Below are 24,019 nucleotides of genomic sequence, written 5' to 3'. Positions count from 1 at the left end.
TTCCTGTTGTAACAGGGACTGTCTCCGACGCTGGAGCCATGGGGTTCTCAAAACAGAGGCTGCCCACACCTTCAGGGATCTAGTCTTTCAGTGCGAGAGACAGACAGTCCATAGATACTCATAGAGTCCTACCATGACAAAGTGGGGAAGGAGTCAAAACAAAATCACTTTCTCCAGGAGTGAGAAACCAGGACATCCAGATGAGATGAAGAGTTGAGGAAAGGCTCCTTTGAGGAAGGATGTCTGACTGTCATGCATTATTACCAAATCATAATAACATTTTGAGGATATGATATGTGCAGGATTATATGCTCTGTTCTGAAGTGAAAACTCATAATAGTCAAAAAGCAGAATAAAACAAACAAACAAACAAACAAACAAACATGCCAAGCTCTGATTCTTACCCTCAAGGATCTTTATGATTATACTTGGGTAGTACAATCTTGTTAAGGAATTAGTGCATTGTTTCTATACGCAGAGTTTTTCTAAACACCTTCATATAAATATTCTCCTACTTAATTGTACGTTAAACCTGTGCACTGAGGAGGTAACGAGTAGTCTTTGGTCTAATAAATATTGATTTTCTACTCTGTGTCATAACATGTATTCTGCTAGATTGTGGGATTAAGATATTTGAAGGACAGTCTGTCGCTGGCTTCTATACTGTGTCATCTAGTAGGTACCCAAGGTGGGGAGGGATATCCTGTGAACCAAACTGCCTCTTGAGAATAAGCTCTCAGTGGTTTGCAACACTTGGGAAGGCCACGCGTTACTGGCCTAAAGTCAGGAGAGACGTCCTGTGAGGCAGTTACCAGAGTATTCATTCTACAGGAGCAGAAACTGAAGGCCACGAATGTGAGAGCACTTGCCCACCTTCGAACATCTCAATAATTTTACAAAATTATTTAAAAATTATATCTGAGGCAGAAGGAAACCAGTATTACTTCCTCTGATCAATACCGTGTGATTGACATAGTTAATCTAAGCTTAATTTAGGATGGCATTTATGTTCGATTTAGGTAGGTTTACAAACTATAAGGCAACTAGAAAGGGGAATTCTTACTGTGTGATGATAGAGTCCTAAAGACAAAAATAAACATGAACAGAAAGACCTGTAAACATAACATCTGGCTTTGAACATTTTTGCACCCCAACTTCTCCGCAGGAGGACTTAATGATCCCCGCAAGCTACCTATATTAGGGAAGATGGAATCAGGGCAGGAAGGAGTTTGTGCCCATGTTCAGGAGCGAAGGAAGATAACTTTCACTTCAAAGTTTAAATGATTTTAACTCAAATCTTGAGGTATAACTTATCTTCTCTAACAAAACAAAAGAAAGCCAGAAATGTGCCAAGGACCTTAGCTCAATGGAGCTTTCTTGTGAGTTTATTTTATTTTTTATTTTTTTTTAATGTTTATTTATTTTTGAGACAGAGAGAGACAGAGCATGAACGGGGGAGGGTCAGAGAGAGGGAGACACAGAATCTGAAACAGGCTCCGGGCTCTGAGCTGTCAGCACAGAGCCCGACGCGGGGCTAGAACTCATGGACCGTGAGATCATGACCTGAGCCGAAGTCTGCTGCTTAACTGACTGAGCCACCCAGGTGTCCCTCTTGTGAGTTTAAACATAGAGAATTAATTTCTTCTAAAGGACTTCATAATATGATAGGAAAAATGATCTGAGATCATTAGGAGGAAATGGCATTTCAATCCTAGAAGAAAAACACCTTATCAGAGATCCAGAAATTCAGCACAATCTTATCTTGAGTTAGAATCCCAGTTGGGGTTGGCATTAAAACAGCAATGATTAGTGCACTGAGCCACGAGGCTGACTTCGTCGATCATTCCCCATCAGAACCCACATTTTTAAGTAACAGTATACCACTGGACCCAAATTCCATGGTTTCTCAGAGACCAATTTTTACTGTCAGATGTTAATAAACTAGTGTCAGCATAGTTGGATGATTTAGATGTGCCTGGATTGTTAGGATGTTCAGGGTGGTTCATCACCATTGTAAATGACAGTAGTTCACGGCCATGATAAATGCTTCCCGTCTGCTGATATACTGGCACATTTAAATTATGTTGCATTACTATTCTGTCTCTTTAAACAAGAAGGAAATTAAGCTTCAAGTTTAATTAAACATTATTTTAAAAATTGGGTTTTGGTATATAAAATTCACCCTGTGATTCTTCTAAGTTCTTTCCTTGAGAAAATAGATTGCACGTTTCATTGGGATTTGACCTTAATTAATCCTGTACTTTGTGATCCACCCCCTTGCTGAAATAGTCTTATCAAAAGGAATGCAAGCTATGGGCTAAGATAACAATCGGTCATTAACTTCTGTGTGTAATGCTGGCTGTGGTCCATGGGCAAGGAATTCAAAACCTATTGTACACAGTAATGTCCAGGGCTTAGTGCTCTATGGCCGAGAGACAAAATAAACTATGCAGAACAGCATCTTTATACAGTCGACGTGGACTTACACTAGAGCAAACGGTCTGAAACACTCATAATGCCGCATGAGCGTCGGCGACCAGCCCTGCCATGTCGGATCACAGTGGAGGCAGGTCATTCCATCAATGCCAACCGAAGTAAATAGCAAAAATGTTACTTTCCAAACACCATTATTTTAGTAAGAATGCTTTACGCTATCACTTAACATGTAAAAGAGACTGACTAGTTCTTTCTGCTGTTTTAAGCTATCACCCTAGAGCAGTAGGGCTTCTTAGGTAATTTGACTACTTTCTAAATAAGAGAAGGATTTGAATTAATACATAGTGTGTGGCCTGTTGACCGGGAATATACGTAGTCCAGGTAAATATCACACGTGTGCAGGGCTATTCATAAAGCAAATGCCTATAGCATCTGAAATCTATTATACAGTGTAGTTTTGCTTTTATTTATTTATTTTTTCCCTCGGCCAAGAGATTCAGTACCACAACAAGTGTTTAACTTTGGGAATCTGGGGAATGCCACGTGACGATTTTGTTGCATTTGTGCAATCAACCAAAGAAACATCCCATAAGACTCTAGCATGGTGATGATGATCCTACATGTTTTTGGACCCTTTTCAGATTCCAGATGACTTTGCTGATTTTTTAATACTTTCCATTGATCTGCTCTTTATTGGATACCTACTGTGTGCTGAGCTCTCTTCTAGAGACTTGGAATATAGATAAACCAAATAGAAAACAAAACAAAACATTTGCCCTCATGGAAATTACATTACAGACATATACATACACCATGAGAGACAGGCATACAACCTTTGTCAATCATGGGTGTCCAGTGGAAACTGAGGAAACTTACAAGAGAGTACAATAATATAAATTGTTGCTCTTATCTCTGAGTCATCAGGAGATACTGATGCTTGACATATAACCCCACCTTGTCGTTAGATCCTCTCATTCTGGTTTCCATGGAAATTGTGTTAGCCTACACCATTGCAGTTGTCTCCTGATTAGGTGCCTCCTAATTCTTTCTTGACTTAAAGTCACTCTAACAATCAAGTTAACTGAAGAGTTAAATATTCAGTGGTGACTGTGCACAACATGGCTCTGAATTGATCTTCTTTTTTTGTGTGTGTTCATTTATTTATTTTGAGAGAGAAAGTGTGTGTGTGTGTGTGTGTGTGTGTGTGTGTGTGCGCGCGCGTGGGGCGGGGGAGGGGCAGAGAGAGAGGGAGAGAGAGAATCCCAAGCAGGTTCCATACTGTCCGTGCAGAGTCCAGTGCGGGGCTTGATCCCATGAACCATGAGATCTTGACCTGAGCCGAAATCAAGAGTCAGAAAGTCAAATGACCTGGCCACCCAGGTGCCCTTTAATCTTATTAAAGCACCCTTTCTATCATGGTAACCCTTAGGTAAGTGGTCCCTCACTGCCTAGGAATTCAAACGCATCTGCTAGCTCCAGTATTCATTCCCCTTCCTAACTGTATCCATGTGGTCTTTTCAAACCCTCATCCTTGCACCATGTTGTTGATTACAGCAAGAGTGTCCTTTATATCATTATCTCCTTTCCCCACGCTTCCGCCCGCCTCTATTAATTCTAGCACAGAAGTTCTTGCATGCTGATTAGAGGATCTCAGGTCTTTGCACTTGCTATCCTTCTGCTGGGGACACTCTGCCAGATATTTTCTCATTCTCTCTTTTCAAGTGTGGGCCCAGATGTCACTTGTTCAGAGAGGCCTGGGTCTCGGGCTTCCATCAATTTAATTAGCTACCATCTCTGTGATATGGAAGGACAAAGAAGGAGGTGAGAAGGGAAATCAGAAATGTTTGCCAAGAAACTAAATTCTTCCTTCTCCCCCTCAGTGGGATAATCAGCGGACACTTCCTTGTCTGGAAATGTGAGTAATAAGAATCCCTTCAAATCTTGTATTTATTAATGACCTAGGACAAGAAAACTGTGACTTTTGAGTTTGGCCCACTGAAAATCTGTGAGGCAAATTTCTCAGGTGATGGTTAAGGAGATTTAAAAAGTCTCATCGAGTTTTTATCTGTAATGTTTAAACTAAAAATACCAACCTAAGAAATAGAGCTATACACGCATGGTCAACTGATTTTTGACAAAGGTATGAAAGTAATCAAGGGGAAAGAATACTTTTTCAATAGGGTGCTAGAAAGCCTGTGTACCTTTACGGGAAAAATATATTTATTGACCATAAATGATAAATAAAAATGAACTTAAAATAGAGTATAGAAATAAATATAAAAATTCAAATCATAAGACTTCTGGAAGGAAACATAGAAAGTGTTCACAACTGTTTCATAGGTAAATATTTCTTAGGACATACAAAGAAAAAAACCATAAAAGAAAAGAAACTGGACTTTGTCAAAGTTAACATTCATCAGAATTAATCATTAGGAAAATGAAATGTTAAGCCATTAACCAAGGAGGAGCATTCAGCAGAATATACAACAAATGTTTTTAACTGACTAATAAAAGGCAAACAATTTTAAAAAGGGCAAAAGATGTAAAGGAACACTTGCCAATAAAGGCATACAAAGAGCCAAAAAAAACACATGAAAAAAGCCCTCAATATCATTAGGCATCAGAGGAAAGCAAGTCAAAGCCATAATGAAATATTGCAGAATCATTAGAATGGCATAAATTAATAAGAAATACCAAATACCCAAGACAAAAACTATAGGATCTCACTTAGATGTGGAATATAAAACAAACAATAAGCTCATAGATACAGAAGAGATTTGCGGCTGCCAGCAGGGGGGTCAGGGGGTGGGCAAGATGGGGTGGAGTCAAAAGTACACACTTCGGCTTACAACATAAGTAATTCATGGAGATGTAATGTACATCATGGCAACTATCGTTAATAACACTGCATTGCATATTTGAATACAAGGTTTCATCACAAGAAACAAATATTCTGTAAGTACGATGGACATTATCTACACCGACTGTGGCGACCATTTTGCAATATATCCAAATGCTGAAAAATTATGTTGCATACTTGAAACTAACATAATATTGTATACCTATTATACCTTAAAAAAAAAAAAGAACTTACAAAAAGAAAAGCTAACCAGACCAAGTGTTGGTGAGTTTGTGAAACAGCTGGGTTTCTCACAGAATTCTGGTAGGAAAGCAAAATGGTACAACTACTTCAGAAAACAGTTTTCTACTTTCTTATAAAATTGACATATACTGGGGCACCTGGGTGGCTTGGTCGGGTAAGTGTCTGACTCGCAGTTTTGGCTCAGGTCATGATCTCATGGTTTCATGAGTTCGAGCCTTCACCGGGCTCTGTGTTGGCAGTGTGGAGCCTAATCGGGATATTCTCTCTCTCTCTCTCTCTCTCTCTCTCTCTCTCTCTCTCTCTCCCTCTCTTTCTATCCCTTCCCTGCTCACACTGCCTTTGTCTCTCTCCAAATAAAGAAAGTTAAAAAAATTTTTTCAGTTGACATATACTTACTATATGACTCAATTATTCTACTTCTAGGGATTTACCAAAGGTAAATGAAAACATATGTCCTTGCACAGACTTCTACACAAATGATCATAGCAACTCTGTTCACAACAGTTTCAACTGGAAACAACTATCCATCAACAAGTAAAAGGGTGAACAAATTATGTCATATGTATTCAGTGGACTAATACTCAGCAATAAAAAGGAATGAGATATTGACATGCAACTCCATGCATACAAAAGTATATATACAGTATAAGTCCATTCTAATGATATTCTAAAAAAGGCCCATCCATTTTGACAGAAGGCAAATCAAAGGCTGCAAAGAGAGAAGAGTAGAATTTACTAGGAAGGATTAAAAAAAAGAAAGCAAAACTGGGGGGAGGATGAAAATATGCTATACTTTGATTGTGGTAGTGGTTACACGATGTATAAATGTGTCAAATTTCATTGGAATGTACACTTAAATGAGTACATTTTATTGTATGTAAATTATACCTCAATACAGCTGAATAAAACATTTTCAAATACAACCTGAGTCTATATTGCCATTCATGCTTTACAAAACTCCTTCACGTACATTATATTCTACCTTAAGCACGTAGAGCTAAGTATAAATAGGTACTGTGTTGTTGGCATTTTCTTGCATCCATCGACCTGGAAGGACAGTCTGGTGACAAGATGATGGTGGTGGGGAAGGTGTGTGTGTGTGTGTTTGTTGTCCATGTGCATGAATGCTCACATGTGTATATAAACAAGTGTGGGTATAAAATATCATCCCTCCCTGTTCAGGTGCTCAATTATGGTTCCCTGACTTTCAAAGGTGATGATGATGATGATGAACTATCCATTATCTACACATAATGATAAGAGCATCCACCTCATGGGGGTTATACTGAGGATTAAATGTGGGGGCAGGAGGCTCAGTCAGTTAAGCATCCAACCTTTGGTTTCGGCTCAGGTCATGATCTCATGGTTTGTGAGTTCAAGCCCTGCATCAGGCTCTGCGCTGATGGTGCAAAGACTGCTTAGGATTCTCTCTCTCTCCCTTTCTCTCTCTGCACCCTTCCCCCTGCTCTCTATCTCTCTTTCTCTCAATAAATCAATAAGCTTAAAAAAATTAGATAGCATATATAACATGCTTAGGGCAGTGCCTAGCAAATAGTCAATACAAAATGAGTAGCAACTACCTTCATTAATGCAACGTCACTCATTATACTTCAGAACTTTCATATGGAACATTAAGATAAAAATAAAATCTACCTTTCAATGTCGTTGTGTGAGTCCAACGGGTTCAAAGAAGTTATTCACGTGAAATCACTAGCATCAGTAGCTCCCATTAGGCCATGGTGAGTAGGACCGTGGAATGTATGTAACCGTGACCCAGGACAGAAAAGCCTTTTCAGGTGGTGGGGAGAGTCTATAATGCTGAGGAGGTCCCTTCTCCAGCTCAGAGGTCTATGAGTAAGAGCTCTCCTCTGGACATTCCTGCCTGGCTGTTCACTTGGTGCAAGCTCAAATCAGTCCCGAACTTGATCTTTCTCTAGGAAAACCTAGGAATTTATATCTTGATCTCCAACATCCTTCACACTGATTGGTGGCTGAGTTGGAGGTAACACCAAGTGGGAACAGCTTAAGTCAAGTCTCAATCTCTTCTTTTTAGTCCTTTGTAAGGTGGCCCAGCTCAAGGCCTAATGTCTTCTTTGTTGGCTTCCTGATCTCTGTGTCCATCATCTTATACCATTTGTCTCCTCATTCCCTGTCTGTGGAGAGCCTACTCTCAGGAAAATGAGAACATAATTTAATTGCTGTTCCTCTGAATTTTCTTTGCTTAATGTGTTGTACAGTAATTCAATTCCCAGCGTCAGATAGGTAGAAGGCTTCCTCAGTCTTTTCATTCACTTAGAGGAGAAAGAAGAAACTGAATTGCCAAGTCTACCTCAAAAGGAGCATGGTGAGGCGACCATTTGCAGATAAGGCTCTTATTCATTATACAAACAAAGAAAGCACAACCTCTATGATTTAGAAGAAGAACAAGAAGAAGAAGAAAAGGACCCCAATTTAGAAACACAAAGCAATTCTGTTCTAAATGAAAGGCAACACAAATGGCCTTATAACGACGTAAAAGTATTTCCAAGATCACATCCCTAATTACTTTTATGAGTTTAAAAGCTTGCTTCACTCATGCTAGGCATTGTGACAAGGATGGAAGAAATCACAGTTCTTGATGAAGTCTAATTCTGTGACTAAAATCCCATACAGTACAATACGGTAATATTGTAGACTTTCACATCAATATTTTTCAAAACAAACAAACAAAAAACAAATCCTACTACACAAGAAGCAAGCAATTAAAAAACCCGGCCACACATAAAGAAAATTTCCCAGGCCTTGAACTCCTTTACTCTAGGTTTAGAGTTTTCTATTAGACTTTTTTTTTTTTTCCAAACTATTAAAATCATAATAGGGATCTTCTCTTTTTTTTTCTAATTTTTTTAATCTTTATTTATTTTTGAGAGAGAGACTGAGTATGAGCAGGGGAGGAGCAGAGAGAGAGGGAGACACAGAATCCAAAGCAGGCTCCAGGCTCTGAGCTGTCAGCACAGAGCCCGACGCGGGGCTCAAACTCACCGTGAGATCATGACCTGAGCTGAAGTTGGACGCTCAACCGACTGAGCCACCCAGGCGCCACAGATCTTCTCTTCTTTTAGATACTTTCTCTCCATGATTTTCTCCTTTGCTTAATTTCCATTATATATTATTGTCATTAACTTAACAAAAGTACATAAACGTTTGAGGATAAAAAAATGTACTTTTAATGATCACAATGAACAAATTGCACCTAAGTGCGGACAGTTAATAGACAGCTTGTTTAAGCTTAAATGTGGCAGTTTCTGTGCTTAGCAAAACAAAGGGGCACTGGGAACTGTGCAGAAATCAGAAATGCTTTAGGCTGCCACAGTGCTGGAGCACAGATTTCAAATATGGACTTTGTCACTCCTCCTTTATTTTGACTATAGAATGAACCGCGAGTCTTAATGCCAGCTGACAACTACACGGTACTCACCCACTAAGTGTCAACCTCTGTCAACATGTCACATACAAAAACTGGTAGGTTGCATAATTCAGGTCTATAGGCTCTTGTTGCTAGAGCTCCTGTTTTGAGCCCTTGTAATTACGCTATATAAGATAAGGCTCTTACTCAGAACTCTGCGGAGTTCTTTTCTCTCCACAACTCGGATTTTGAGACAGGTTCAGGGTTAACAACAACAAAAAAGAGGCTATCATGTGTCTACAAGGTTTTGTTCAATGAACTTGGAAGAACAAAACTGGTGGCCTTCAAGTAAGATATTTCACAATAAAAGGCACTGAGGGCAAAAGATATTCTTAAACATCCAATGTTTAAAGAACCAATAAGGAAATCTGGAAACAGTGTTATCCAAATGAGACTATCCAAAGCTGACCTATGGCTCTATCTTCTTCTACACTCTCTTGATGTGATGCGGCGAAATTTTTAGATGTTTAAGAACATGGGTGCACACTCTCTATTAGTAATGGAGAATGAATACCGTGTATTCTCAACTGGCACAACAAGGTTTAACTTCATTCCTTCAAGAAATTTTTGTTGAGTGCCTACTATGTCTTGCACAATGCCCAGGGTTCTGGGTCAATAGCAGACGCCCAAAGTGCCCTCGTGGGGTTTGCGTTCTCCTAGGGGCAGAGAGTTGTAGACAGATGCATTAATAAGCATGTTCTTAATATGGCGATACATCCCATTCCACACAGTAAGACAGAGAAAGGCAGAGGGAGTACAGGAACTAAGGGGGAAGGCTGCTCTTTCATGTAGGATGGTCAGGGGAACAGCACAGAGGAAGGCCTCGAGGCCAGAGATGACCGGCATGCCCACAGAATCCGAAGGAGGCAGTGTGGCTTGAAAGAAGTGACTGGGGATCATTGAAGTGTGTGAGTTCAGGGAGGTTATGGGTGGGGGTCTACCTTGAGGACCACCGCGAAGCGTTCACTCTGAATGAGATAGCCAGCCGTTGAAGGGAATAAGTAAAGAATGACAGGCTTTGAGTTTCATAGTAAAAGGGATATTGTGGCCTTTATGCGGCAGTGTAGAGTAATCCCGATGATGGCTGCTACAATAATCAGGGTGAGACCCATGTTGAGTTGGACCCAGGTGGGAGAGGTGCAGCTGAGGAGAAGTGGTCTGATTTCAGGTTTCTTTTAAGGAAAATAGTAGAACTTGCTGATGGGTTAGATATGGGCAATGTGACAGAAAGAGAAGACAAGGATGACCCCGGGTTTTTGGTTTTATTCATAAGCCGAATCTTCAACAGCAATTGTGTCTTTGGATCCCCCGTCTTCCCCCTTAGAGGCAAGCATGCATAAAAGCTCGATCCAGCCCAAACCCCTTGCAGTTGTTCTATTAGGAAGATGATGGACAGAGTACATCTACTGCCTAGAAATAAATCCAGTTTGTACTTAATTCATTTGAGAAATTGTTCACGAACAGTTACCCTTATATACATTCTGCATGTAATGCTGACAAGTTCAATTTCTGCTTGAGTTAATGGCCACATAAATGTCTTTTACACGAGTTAAGGTTGCTTGGAGGCAGGAAGGATTTCTAATCCCCCCCCCCCCCCCCCCCCATGTTTTGCATTGCTAGATAGGATTTCTCAAACTTGCTGTTTAAGGTCTAGCCTGCCCTTCGTACTGGCGGGTAAACCTAATTAACATTAATGAGAGTTCTGTGCACATATTGACAGGATAATAGACCTTTTAGGATGGTTCCTCCCCTCTCTTGCTACCACTCCCCCACTGCATACTAGCTGATTATTTCATTAGGCAGCAATATGAACCCATGCAGGAGAACAGACACTTGGTGGAAATTAAATGGAAAAATCTGCATTCATCCACACTTTCACTTGCATTAGGGTGAGGAGAGTGGGGGGCCGGGGTGGGGGGGAGGTACAACACAGCCACCAGAGAATCTGGTTCTCTTGAGAGGAAGCTTTTATAAAGATAATTTTCCTAAGTCTACTCAGAGTTAGCTGCTTATGTACGGTTGTTTAGAAAAATTGACAGTGACTATTACCTCCAATTCTAATTTTCATTGTGAGCAAATTGGTCGAGAATTGGGGGTAAGATCAGTAAGGCCTGGGTGACTTCTTAGGTTATGCACTTTTAATTAACAGATGGGTGTGATGCATTCTAAATCTATAAAACAACTATGGGAATTATATAGGCATTACAACTACAGTCTTCAAAAAAATTTTTTTTTTAATGTTTTCATTTATTTTTGAGAGAGAGAGACAGAGCATGAGTGGGGCAGAGACAGAGGGAGACACAGAATCCAAAACAGGCTCCAGGTTCTGAGCTGTCAGCACAGAGCCCGACGCGGGGCTCAAATTCATGAATCATGAGGTCATGACCTAAGCCGAAGTCAGACGCTTAACTGACTGAGCCACCCAGTTGCCCCAAGATTTGCTTTTTTAAGATAACCATTTACTAGCTCCCTATATCAGCTGACAAATGTGTGTAAGCATTTCTTTATTCTTATGGCTATGGCTACAAGAAACTGACTTCAGTTTATGCTCACTTATCCTATTAAAATGTTCTGCATGTGATTACTCGAAGCATGGTAGTCTCTTTTTTTTTTTTTTTTACTCTTGTGAATCAAATTTGGCAAATGAAGAACTTCGTATTCTTCTCACCAGTATGGTACATTTTGGAGCATTGGTCGAAGCTGGACTAAATTATCATAGGGTTGAAGGTGGGTCAGAGGTACCAGATGCATTTTTCAAACCTTATTTACCAAATAAAACTGTGCCTCCCTGAGCAGTTAGGCATTCGGAGAATGAGTGCTCACTTTCCTTTAAGAAGGCTGGCTCAGAAAAAGAAGTTGGAAGTGTGAATTTTTTTTTCTTTCCAAAACTTGAGAGTTTGTGAATCTTGGGGAAAAAGTGTGATATACTAGAAATATTGAAAGCTGGCAGGTTTGTCTGAATCCAAACTTCTCGTCTTTTGGGTGGCATCGGTTAAATCCATCAGTTAAGAGAGCTTGACCCATTTAGCCATGCAACAGCTAAACCCTTAATCCTAACAGATTCATTTTACAGTTCAGATTTCGCCACTGATACCGCACTAATTCAGATTCAAAGGTCAACATGTTAGAGTGAAAAGGGTTTTTTTCTCCCCCTCCCAAGAACTTTAGAAGCAAAGACTTCCCATCAAAACAGGTGCAAATATCTCTGAAATTTCATTATTTTCTACTCCATTTATTGACTTCATGTTGCCGCAACTTTATATATACCATTTTCCAAACACACAATGAGGTGTTTAACATGTAAAGTAGAAAATGGTAATACTGCTCAGCATTTTCATTGCTTCAATCTACAATCTTTAAAAATATGAATGAGTTGGGGCACGTGGATGGCCCAGTCGGTTAAGCGGCCGACTTCGGCTCAGGTCACGATCTCATGTCTCGTGGGTTCGAGCCCCTCATCGGGCTGTGTTGACAGCTAAGAGCCCGAAGCCTGCTTCGGAATCTGTGTCTCCCTCTCTCTGTGCCTCCCCCACTCACACTGTCTGTCTGTCTCTCTCTCAAAAATAAATAACATTAAAAAAGTAAAAGTAAATAAAAATATGAATGAATTAATAAAAAAGTGAAAATAAAAGAAATAGATTGTAGAATCACTGGTGCTCACATAGGACTTTGAACCAAAAACACTCATGGAAAATATTTAGTTTGTGGTTGAAAAAACTTGACTATTAAAACAATAAACATTTGTTCCTTTCTAATGGAATGAAAATTAAAAAAAAATTTTTTTTAACATTTATTCATTTTTGAGAGACAGAGCGTGAGCAGGGGAGGGGCAGAGAGAGAGGGAGACACAGAATCCGAAGCGGGCTCCAGGCTCTGAGCTGTCAGCACAGAGCCCAACGTGGGGCTGGAACCCATGAACCATGAGATCATGACCTGAGTCAAAGGAGGTAGGACGCTCAACCAACTGAGCCACTCAGGCACCCCTGGAATGAACATTTTCAATGGAAGACATGTATTCTTTTTTTTTTTTTTAAGGAAGAGCAGACCTTGTATCGAGTGCATAATACTTCCCTATGTCTTCACAAACACTGTCTCATGTGACTCCCACAACATATTCATATTTCTTGCCTCTGTGTCTGATTCACAGTAGAAACCTAGTCAACAACTCTTAGGAAAATATATAATCATCTTGCAGGTGATGAATTTTCCGAAGTCACAAGGTTGGGGGTGTTGCGCACAGGATTTGAACTCGATATTTCTGATGGCAACCAGAGTGCTCACTACACTTCATATACAATAAAAGCATTATGAGTTAGTGCCAACTATTTTATTCTATGCAAATTAACACATGGATACGGTCGGACGTAAGAACTTTGGGATGGATTATATACGAGGTTCCTTTTGACTTGATCCTTTTTTATATTCACCGTTTCCTCTGACTTCTCAGAACAAATCATAAGTGTATGTATAACACATTATTCATTTATTTCAAAGAATTTTTTTATCAGTTTTAGCAGTTTCTTATCAGTTTTATCACTTATCTCCACACTCGACATGGGGTTCGAACTCACAGTCCCGGGATTGAGAGTTGAACGCTCTACTGACTAGCCAGCCAGGTGCCCCAAAACATTATTCATTTAGAATAGAGCTCCACTCTTTCCTTTTTCTTCTAGTGTTTATGCATTTAAAAACTTTTTACCTCCCAGCTATGTATAAGCCACTGAAACAAGCACCTAAGGGGGATAGAAATATAAAAATCAAGCGGACACAGAACGTGGCCTTCCTTTCAACCCAGAGGCAGAGTTAAGAACATACACTAATAATAACTATAATCTATAGCTGAATGTGACACGTAACGAGGAAGTTTCGGACAAATCACTGCGGTAATTCAGAGGTGTGTGAAACCAGCTCCAGGTGGACAGGGAAGGTGTTGATGAAAAAAGGTGCCGTTCAAGCCAGGCTGTGAAAGACGAGTAGATTTTGATAAATGCACATGTGGGGAATGCATTCTTCTATCATAGGGCCAAAAGGTAAAAAGAAAGAGAAAAAAAAAAGACAAAAAAAAAAAAAGATTGAAAAGATCTGATTTTTGGTGACAGTGTACATTTATATGGGCATTTTTATGCACAGTTGATGTGAGTGTAAAATGATACAGTCTTTTAGAGAAATTTAGCTGATAAAAGCTAAAATACATACAGCCTTTGCCTAAGCAATTTATTTCCTGGAATATATTCTAGAAGTATATCCAAATGTGTACATGAGGTGTTTATCATTTATAAAGGTAAAATATAAAGGCAACCTAATTTTCCCTGTATAGGTGACAGTGAAGTAAATTGAATTATTACAAAGAATGCATATGTGCCACATGGAATTATCCTTAAGGTAAACAAGAAAAAGCCTGATCTATAGCATAGGGGCTCATCTGTATATACAAAATGAAAAGCTATCACACATACACAACAACAATAACAAGATAGGTGTATATCACCTAGACCGCGTGGGTATGTGTACAAGCGTATGCACGTGTGCAAATGTAGAGGTAGGTGTAAGAAAAAATTCTTGATGTTTACCAGCTAAACTGATGCCACTGCTTACCTCTGGGAACAAGGCAAGAACTTCTGTTTTGTCTGTTTTGGAATTTTGTTCCCTGATATTTTGTATGTACTTTGTAGGTAATTAAAAAATATATACGTAAAATGTCAGTGCTCAGTCGATGTGAGAACGGAACTTTAGCTCCTTTGTGTCACAGAGCTGCTCGATTCCACTCTGCCTCCCTCTCTGTTCCTACTACCCCATTCGTAAGCAGTTTTGGCTAAGTTACCTGATTACGGAAGCCGTACAGGAGAAGTCTTGGTCGGGCGATCTGAACTAAAATTTGGCACAGCAGGACCAGACTACGGACAGATAATTCAGCTACAATGGTAGTGTAGGGCCTTGCCCTTTAAATAGTCTCCTGGTAATTTACCACGTGAATGAGGAAAGAAAAGCCTCCCCAACCAGAATACCATTCCTAGGACCCCAAATGCTCTAAGCTGCCATATTGCTCTTCAGAAAATAAGGGAAATCTTCTCCCATTCTCCATGCTGTTCTGAATTATTTTAGTTCTCTCTTCCCCATGAGTCTCAGGCAGTTTTGCCCATTTTTTCTAGGAATATTTACTGCCTATTGAGGTGAGCTCAATCAGCCCATTCTTCACTCCTCATTTTAAGTTTAGTTGCCTCCTATACCTTACACAACCTCCCAAAGTGCTAAGTTGCTTATCTTTCACTATTCAAACAAGGCATTCAATTTCCCTTTCTCAAAATTATTGCCTTCCAAAACTGGAAGTGAAATGGTAATTTCCCTCTGATTTAATCACATTAGGGTTGTTATCAGTAGGGGAATAAATGCAAAAGCTCTCTTACCAACAATATATTATGTCAAATCAATGACAGTGTTTTCCCTGAGATGCAAACATGTTTCAGTCATCCGACAAATAAATGGGCTGTTTAAACACAGGGTTCCGTGAGGAATTTTGCAGTCAGGGTTTTTGTTTTGGATGGAAGAGAAAGGAGAGAAGCCAACACTTGAATCTAGGTGTTGGAGAGAGATGGCAGGAATGACAGGATAGTATCTGTCCTGTACTGGGACCCAGATTCTATCCGCGATCCTTTAGGAAGGTGGGCTTTTGGTAGGTAGCCAAGTGGCTGTTAATGTGAGGGTCACTGTGAACCACGGAACACAAAAGACAGTGCATCAATGAGTGGGGGAGTCAGGCACTGTCTGTCCCCCCTTCGGAGAGGAAGGTGATGGACCGAGACTGTCACTGACCATCAGCCTAGCCAGTCAGTCATAAGACACAATTGAAGAGCAACTTCATATCCTCCCATGCCTTGAAACAAGTGGGGCGTGGGCAGCGGACAGAACTAAACAAAGTTCTGTGGACCAGGTTTATACAGTGAGCATAAGAGAAACACAGCTAGGCACCCTCAGACATTTGAGGAGCATTTTATAGGACGCTGAGGTTCTGTGTGATGAAATAATGGTTATGGTTTTTGTTATTCCATAGCCTCAGACTGTCAGTTTTGGAGAAACTTGTTATATTAAATAACTGAACAGTTGGGGTGATGGCTTTTATGGAGTGTCAGGTGATCAGGCTATGATAAAGTTGAGCCATAGGTGAGTATCAATTTTAAAGCTTTTACATATTTGTTCATTTGTTCCTACCATGTGCAAAACACTAGTTTTTGACATTTAACTCCAGATCCCGGGCAAAGAGTTATTGCAAGAAGTCCCCAGAATCCATTTATCTACCAAAGAAATAGATTAAATAAATAGATTTAATTAATAATGGCTTGTATACACCACGATTTTTCAAATACAGATTGAATTTACATTGAAGTGAAAATTCATCTACCACAATTACTGAATTCATAGTAAATTTTTGTCCTAAGGGTTTTCATAACTAATTAATGCTAGAAGAATAATCTTTGGAGCCAGAGGCAATTTCTGACAAAATTTGGACTCTCCAAATGAACCCAATCTCTTGCTCTAATCTTTGCTCACAGTGTGATTGGCTAAGGGCTGGAAATAAATGACAGGTAGGGACAATCTAGGACAGATCATTTTTTTTTTCTTTCCTAGCTTTATTGAGATATAATTGACAAATAAAACTGTAATATATTTAAAATGTACATGATGATTTTATATATATATATATATATTTAAATGATTCACATAATCAAGTTAATTAACATATCCATCATCTCACATAGTTATTTTTTTAAGCTTATGTATTTATTTTTGATAGAGAGAGAGAGAGAGAGCACAAGTGAGGGAGAGGAAGAGAGAGAAGAGGAAGAGGGGGAGGGGGAGAGAGAGAGAGGCAAGACACAGAATTCAAAGCAGGCTCCAGGCTTCGATCATGACCTGAACTGAAGTCAGATACTTAACCGACCGAGTCACCCAAGTGTCCCTCACATAGTTATTGTTTTATGAGAATATTTAAGATCTTCTCTCAGCAAATTTCTAGTATACAATACAGTATTATTAACTATAGTCACCATAATATAGAGACTCAAAACTTATAACTGAAAATTTGTATGGGACAAGTCCTTTAAAGTGGTTTCTAAGGCAAGGCAAATGCAATATTGCCCACCTCTAGGTATAACTGATAAGCTCCTCATTAGTCTTTAAATATTTTATGCTTAAATACACAGTGTTGAACATTTTACTCAAGACCCAGGGACTATAATATTTTCAGTATGTAAAAAAGCCTGCACACCAAAACCCTTACTTTGATCTACAAATTATATTTGTTGACTTCAAGCAAAAACTTACTCAAAAGATGTTTTACTTCAAAAATAGTGGAAGAACAATCCTTAAAGCTGCAACCTGTGTGATTCTTTGAACATACCAAGACTGTCTTTATAATTTCTAGAAAATAAGCACCAATATCAACATTCTTAACCTATTTCCAAAGGTATGGATTTAATGATTTTTTTATTGTAATTAAATTTTGAAGTGCCTGGAACTAATTAAAATTAAGCAACTATAATCCTAAATACCTTCATAACGTGTGTTTTATTTTGCATCAGAATGAGTACAAAAATTGACTTTCAGTCTTAAAAATAGTTTTTTTTTCATTCTTATTTCATGAAATAAAACAGTCTAAATATATTTTAAGATAGCTCCGTGTATTTTTATTTTTTATTTTTTTAAATGCTTATTTATTTTTGAGAGAGAGAGACAGAGCATGAGTGGGGGAGAGGCAGGGAGAGAGGGAGACAAAAGAATCTGAAGCAAGCTCCAGGCTCTGAGCTGTCAGCACAGAGTCTGATGTGGGGCTCAAACTCACTAACCGCGAGATCATGGCCTGAGCCAAAGTTGGACACTTAACCGACTGAGCCACCCAGGCACCCCGAGCTCCGTGTATTTTTAAAGAATTTAATGACCAAATATTTTTCCAAGTCTTTCATACCCTTGGGGTAGCAATTTTCCTTTGAGCTCTTTATATAATTGCAATAAGTCGCAATATGAGTTATGAGTAGAGAACAATAAGAAAATTCACTATATGCTGTCTGATATTTGGCTGATACACTTCCATGTAACTACCAGTGGTTAAAATATTGAAAGTCTTGGGTGTTGGTTGGTAATACCTTCCATCAGGATCCCAGACTTCCCTGCAATCCAGACATTATGGAGTGCTTGATGTGCTAATGCCTCATGCACTCAGGAGAACTGAAGTTTATGTGTCATATAGACTGTTAAATATGCATTATATTGAACAACTTCTAACTCCAAACAGCGGACAATTTTGGATGAAAGTTAACCAAAACCCTAAAAAATAAATCACATATAGCTCAAAAGAAAGAACAAGGAATTTTTAGATTACTGAAAAAAGAAAAAGAAAAAGAGAACCCTAATTTTGGATACCACACACCAAAGTTCTCTGGGGACCACTATGCACACGTTGGCATATTGGCATTTAGAGACTGAGCTTGACGGTCCATTGAAGGTCATGGCTTCTATACGACCAGTGTCTTCAGACTCAACAGGGAAGGGAACCAAAATCACTACCTAACCTAAAGCAGGCTACTGGAAAGACTGTCCCTTTGTGAAAGACAGTCTAGAAAAACGTTTCCCATTCTCCCAGAGGAGGCGAGTGAGTCTGTGGTCTTTCCGGTTTTCTGGTGGGAAAGTCTCCCGTGAGAAATTTTAATTCTAATCCTCCTCAAAGTGCAGGTGTGGGGGTCAGATGGGAAATATTTACTGAGGGTATGAAAACTCCACCTGAAGTCCAATTCAAGTCCGGGCCTGTGAAGCCACCATAACCAAGTGATACAGAGGCTAAACTGAATCTACAGAATCATTTCCATGATCCAGGGACAAGGGACGACTGTACTCTTGATAACCTCACAGCAATGACAACAATAAAACTATAAACGGTTACAGGGAATCATTCACAATGAAGGGGAGTGGTCAGAGGTAAGGAAAAGGAAAATTCGCATCTCAGGCAATTGAGAGTAACAGAATACTGAGGAAGGAACCAGAAAATAATTTTGGTTAGAATAACCGAAGTGATAAAGCAAATAATAGAAAGGATGGGTGGGTCTTAAACACCAAGTAACACCTTCATAAGTGGAAACTATAGTCACTGAAATAAAAAGTCAATGAATGTAATAGCAGACCAGGCAACAGGTAGAGACAACTGTAATGTAAAAGATATGTTTAAGGAAATCATCCAGAACGCAGCGCAGAGAAATAAAGAAGTGATAAAATATAAAATAAAGCTTAATAGATATAGACATTTCTAAGGAGAGTTCTGGAAAGAGAGAATAGAGAATGAGGGAGAGGTGATATTTGAATGATAACGGTTATGGATATTCCAGAATTTAAAGATACGATTTCCCACATTATAGAAATTAATACTGATATAGGGATGTGCATAATGCTTGGTCTTACACATGCCCGATGGGAGTGTACATTTTTTCACACTTCTCAGAGAGGCTATTTGCAACGTCTAGACTTCTGTTTCTGCCTCCCACTGCCAATTATGCTCTTTCAAATTCTGGGCGATGGCAACTCCATCCTTCCAGTTATTTGGGCCAATGACCATGGTGTGATACCTGATTTCTCTCTTTCTCACACCTCGTATATATCCAATCCATGTGGAAATTTGGATGGGTCTATCTTCAGAACGTATCGAGAGTCAGACTACTTCCTAACACTGGTGCTGCTACCTCATCAGCTCTTGCCTGGATTACTACAATACCCTCCACTTAGATATCTCTAATTCTGCCTTATTCTTCACACAAGCAGCCCAAGTGAATTTTTAAAAATACAGGTTATGCCATGTCATTCCTGGGCTTACAACTCCCTAGTGGCTCTCCATACCACTCAGACTAAAAGCAAAGCCCTACAATGACCTATAAGGTCAATATAATACAATATAATAAACTATAAGGCAGTTATTGCCCTGACCTCCTTTTGGATATACTTTCACTCTGCTAATGCCATATATACTGGCTTTGGAGGCTGGCTACCACAGGGCCTTTGCACTCTTTCCTCTGATAGCTACATGGTTCACTCCTTCACTTCCTTTAAGGCTTTGCACAAATGTCACTTTTTCAATGAGGCCACCATATATAAAATTGCAGCCTTACTCCCGTGTCCTGCCATGATATTCCCAATTCCCTATACCATGTTTTATTTTTATAGCCACTTACCATATTCTAATATACTATATAATACATTCCTCATGATCATTATTTATTATCTGTTTTCTATCAGTATGTGCACTCTATTGGACATGAATTTTTTTTGTTCAGTACAACAGTATTCAATACATAGTAAATACTCAATAGATAACTGATTGAATCAATAATTCTGAAGAAACTAAATATATGCACGCCAAAGAACCCAGCTTAGAGGACATCTGTATTTTCCCATATGTTTGAAACATTTCACTAGTAAAGTGATTTAAATTTCATAAGTTAAAAAATATTAATGTTCAGATCTTGGGGAAAAGGGGAACTGGATATTTTATATTCCTACAAGGAACCCGCCAAACCTCACATTATAAAAACCAAACAACTTGTGCATTCAGGGACATTGTATTTTAACTGGGTATACTTCAAAATGACTATTAACATTATTTTTTTTTTATTGATGGCTTCCTTTCAAAACAGTGCAAAAAACTTTCTAAGAAATCTAAGCTAGAACATACAGAACATCTATGTGAGATGTGCAACTCTGCTCAAATCCCTGCAGTTTTCAATGCATCTCTACTTGGTCAATTGCTTGCCACTGTATTTTGAAAGTGTTTATTACTGAGATCAGGGGAAAAGGAAGGAATCTTTGGAAGATAACTAGAAGCACTGAGATGAAATACTGGTTGGTAAAGAACATTAACTTTCATAGATTAATGAAGTAATTCAAGACCCTAAAAGATGCACCAAGGAGGAAGCTGCTGGTACCTCTCTGCCTTGGGTTCCCCAGTGAAGCTGAGTATTCCATTCACCCTGATCCAGCCATGCTCTGGACTCCCTCTCTCTTCCCTTACATATCTCACCCAAGAATAGACAACATCCCTGTTCTCTTCGCTCAACTGAGAAGGTTGGAGCTCTTAAGAACTTGGGAAAGAAAATGGAGAAATAGGCAGAAGTACGTGAGAAGTAGAAAATAACTGTGCTTCTCCTACGTTTCTGATCTAACCATTTTGGCTCTCTCCTAGGCAGATAGGCACTCCTGACTGTAAGAAAACTCTGAACAATGAAGCTGGTCACAGCTCTTTCTCTGAGGTGCTTATATACATCTTCCTGGCCCGGTCCCCATGGAGGACATTACTTCATAACCTCCAGGATCTTTTCCTAGGAATACTGCCACCCTTTTGGTGAACACACAGGCTTACATGTCTGCTCAAGAGCACACTCAAGTGGCTGATACCAGAAATGAGCTGCCTGGACACTCCTCTGGGGACATATGACTTCACTCTTGCAGGATTAGGGTTATAGCTATCTTGGTATAATAAAGCACCATAAAGTACATAAAACAGTAGTAACAATAGAAGGGTCTTTCTTTATTTGCAGAAACATAAGATTTCTTTTTTACACATTAAGTGTGGAAATGCACACGACTGTTATTACAATTATTATTATCTTCATTTAACACCATGCCTTCTCTTTTTCTTATGCCGTGTATTAACCCCTAGAAAATAGAGTTGTCTGTATAGCAAACTCTAAAAATGCAGGCTGAGGCAAAAGAAGAAAAAAAAATCTCTGTCCTTTAGTGCTAACATACAATTTCCAGCAAAAAAACTAGGACAATGCACCATTTATGTTTTATATTGCAGTAGGACTTCAAGCCTTTTCCAACAGCTCTTTCACAAAATTGATAGATTATTCTTCCTATTAAAAGAGTCTTTTATTCTGGGTGCCAGACCTGGTTCTTAGGTTGAAATATTGCTTTCGCTTCTTTGCTACCACAGTGGCATTTCACTGCTGAGTAAAATTATGAATTGTGTACCCGATTCTCCAGGGCACAGAGAAGTCTCAAAGGGCTTGAAATGGGCACGACGGGGGATATGTTTGTTTGTTATTCCTAAAGAGACCTGAGAAGAATCCATGAACCCATGAAAATTTCTATCTGCTTGTATGTTGCATAGAGAAAGACACATTATGCTGTGAAATGTGGGTTCTAGGCTAGCATTGGCCAAGTGGCCCTGTCACTTTAGTAACAGATGAGGGCAAGAACATATAATAATAGTTACCATTTATTGAGTGCTTATAAATGTTTGATGTATACTGGGTCTAACCGACCCCCCCAACTATTCTGCAAAGTAGGAATGATTACCTGTTTTAAAATGAAGACATTGAAGCAGGGTGCAGACATGAATAAATCTTTCCAGCTAATAGGAGATGTGGTTAGAGTTAGAATCCTGAGTTAGAATCGCAAAGGGTGAGACTGTGTTGTATGTGGCCTAGCTCCTTTCCATGGTGGTTTTGCCACATAGGAAGGGACTGCGGGAGCCCCACATGGAATATCGAGGAGATAATCCAAAGGTATCCCCGCAAGCTCAGCTGAGAACCACATCTTAAGCGAGGTCACAGTCTTTTCATGGGGGATGGAGGCAGCTTGAAGGGACTCTTTAAATCTCCGCTTGCAGAGCAAGATGACAAGGACAACTGAGAAGCCAGGTTCAAGACTGAAGGTGACTTTGACATCAGAGTTTATAATGCTTCCCTTCCAAGCTTGTTTTAAGGTCTTAAGAGCTGAGTTCATAATAAGGAATCCAAGAAAACTCTCTTCCCTTGTAGTAGGGCCAAGATACAAACTCCAGAACCAGAGGCCCAGAGAGAGGAGTTGTCAAAAAGGCCCTCCCTCGATCACAGCTGCGCTTAAGCCCTTTAGGGTTCTTCTAACCATCCCTCAGTCCAATCCACACATCCTGCTCAATGTTCTCCCCCTGCGTGTGTGAGCATCCTCCACTTTTAACTCGACTGTTCCCACCCCCATCTCGGTAACCATTGTCCCGATGTCCTGCTTCCATTCTTCCTGTCTCGTCCTGCAGAAAGCAAAGTGACTCTTTAAAATATAAGTTGGGTCACTCCACTCTCTGGCTGAAAGACCGCTGATGGTTTCCCAGTGCACTCAGAATAGAAGACGACTCTTCTTCTTGACCTATGAAGTCCTCCGTGGTGTGCGAAGTCCACCTTCCTAACCTCATCTCTGGTAATCTCAGCTTTTCAGCCACACTGGTCTTCTTTCTGTTCTTGGAATAGTCCAAGTTTTTCCCACCATCAGAGCTTTGCACAGGGTGGCCCCTCTGCTTAGAAAGAAGGATCTCATATCTGTCTTATCCCACTGATCTCAGGTTAAATGGCACCTGTTCAGAAATGTATATTTAGGCCACAGCAACCTGCTTGCTTCTTCTTTCCTTAGTGTACTCATTGCAAATTATTTTATTATTTACGAGCTCTGTGGGGCAGAGACTTTTTTTTTCTTTTGTTTCTTCTCAGCTTTGTTTTTGGAGCCTAGTATGGGTAATTATCTTGGCCTGCTTCCCTCCCCTTCTGTTGGGCTCCCCCGTGCTTTCTTTGGGATTTGGCTCAAAAATCACTTCCTCGGAGAGCACTTCCCTAACCCCAGACCAAGTCAAATCCCCGCTATTCGTTTCCATAATCCCCTGGACAGTGGCTGCTATAATGCTCATCACATATCACTGTCATCATTGCTGTGCTTGTCCCCTTGCTGTCCTCCAAGATTATTATCAGTAGTGACACGTGTTTACCCCCAGATCACGGGTACCAATGTCATGTTTGACACATGGTAAAAAACCAGGGAATGATTATTAGAAAGAAATGGTCCATGAGAGAGAATGTGGAGGCAGCAAAAGAGATAAGGCTCTCACAATGTTTTTAAAGTCAGTGACGAACTTACTCATCTACTAATTAATTCAAACATTCCCTGCTGATGGCCACTTTCGTACCCTGATTCTTAGTCATGCAAGATACTTAGCACCGAGCAACATTTAGTCATGCAACAGATATACAAGC

Source organism: Prionailurus viverrinus, chromosome B1, assembly GCF_022837055.1.
Source record: "Prionailurus viverrinus isolate Anna chromosome B1, UM_Priviv_1.0, whole genome shotgun sequence".
Taxonomy (NCBI): Eukaryota; Metazoa; Chordata; class Mammalia; order Carnivora; family Felidae; genus Prionailurus; species Prionailurus viverrinus.
Note: the sequence above shows the minus strand (reverse complement) of the source record.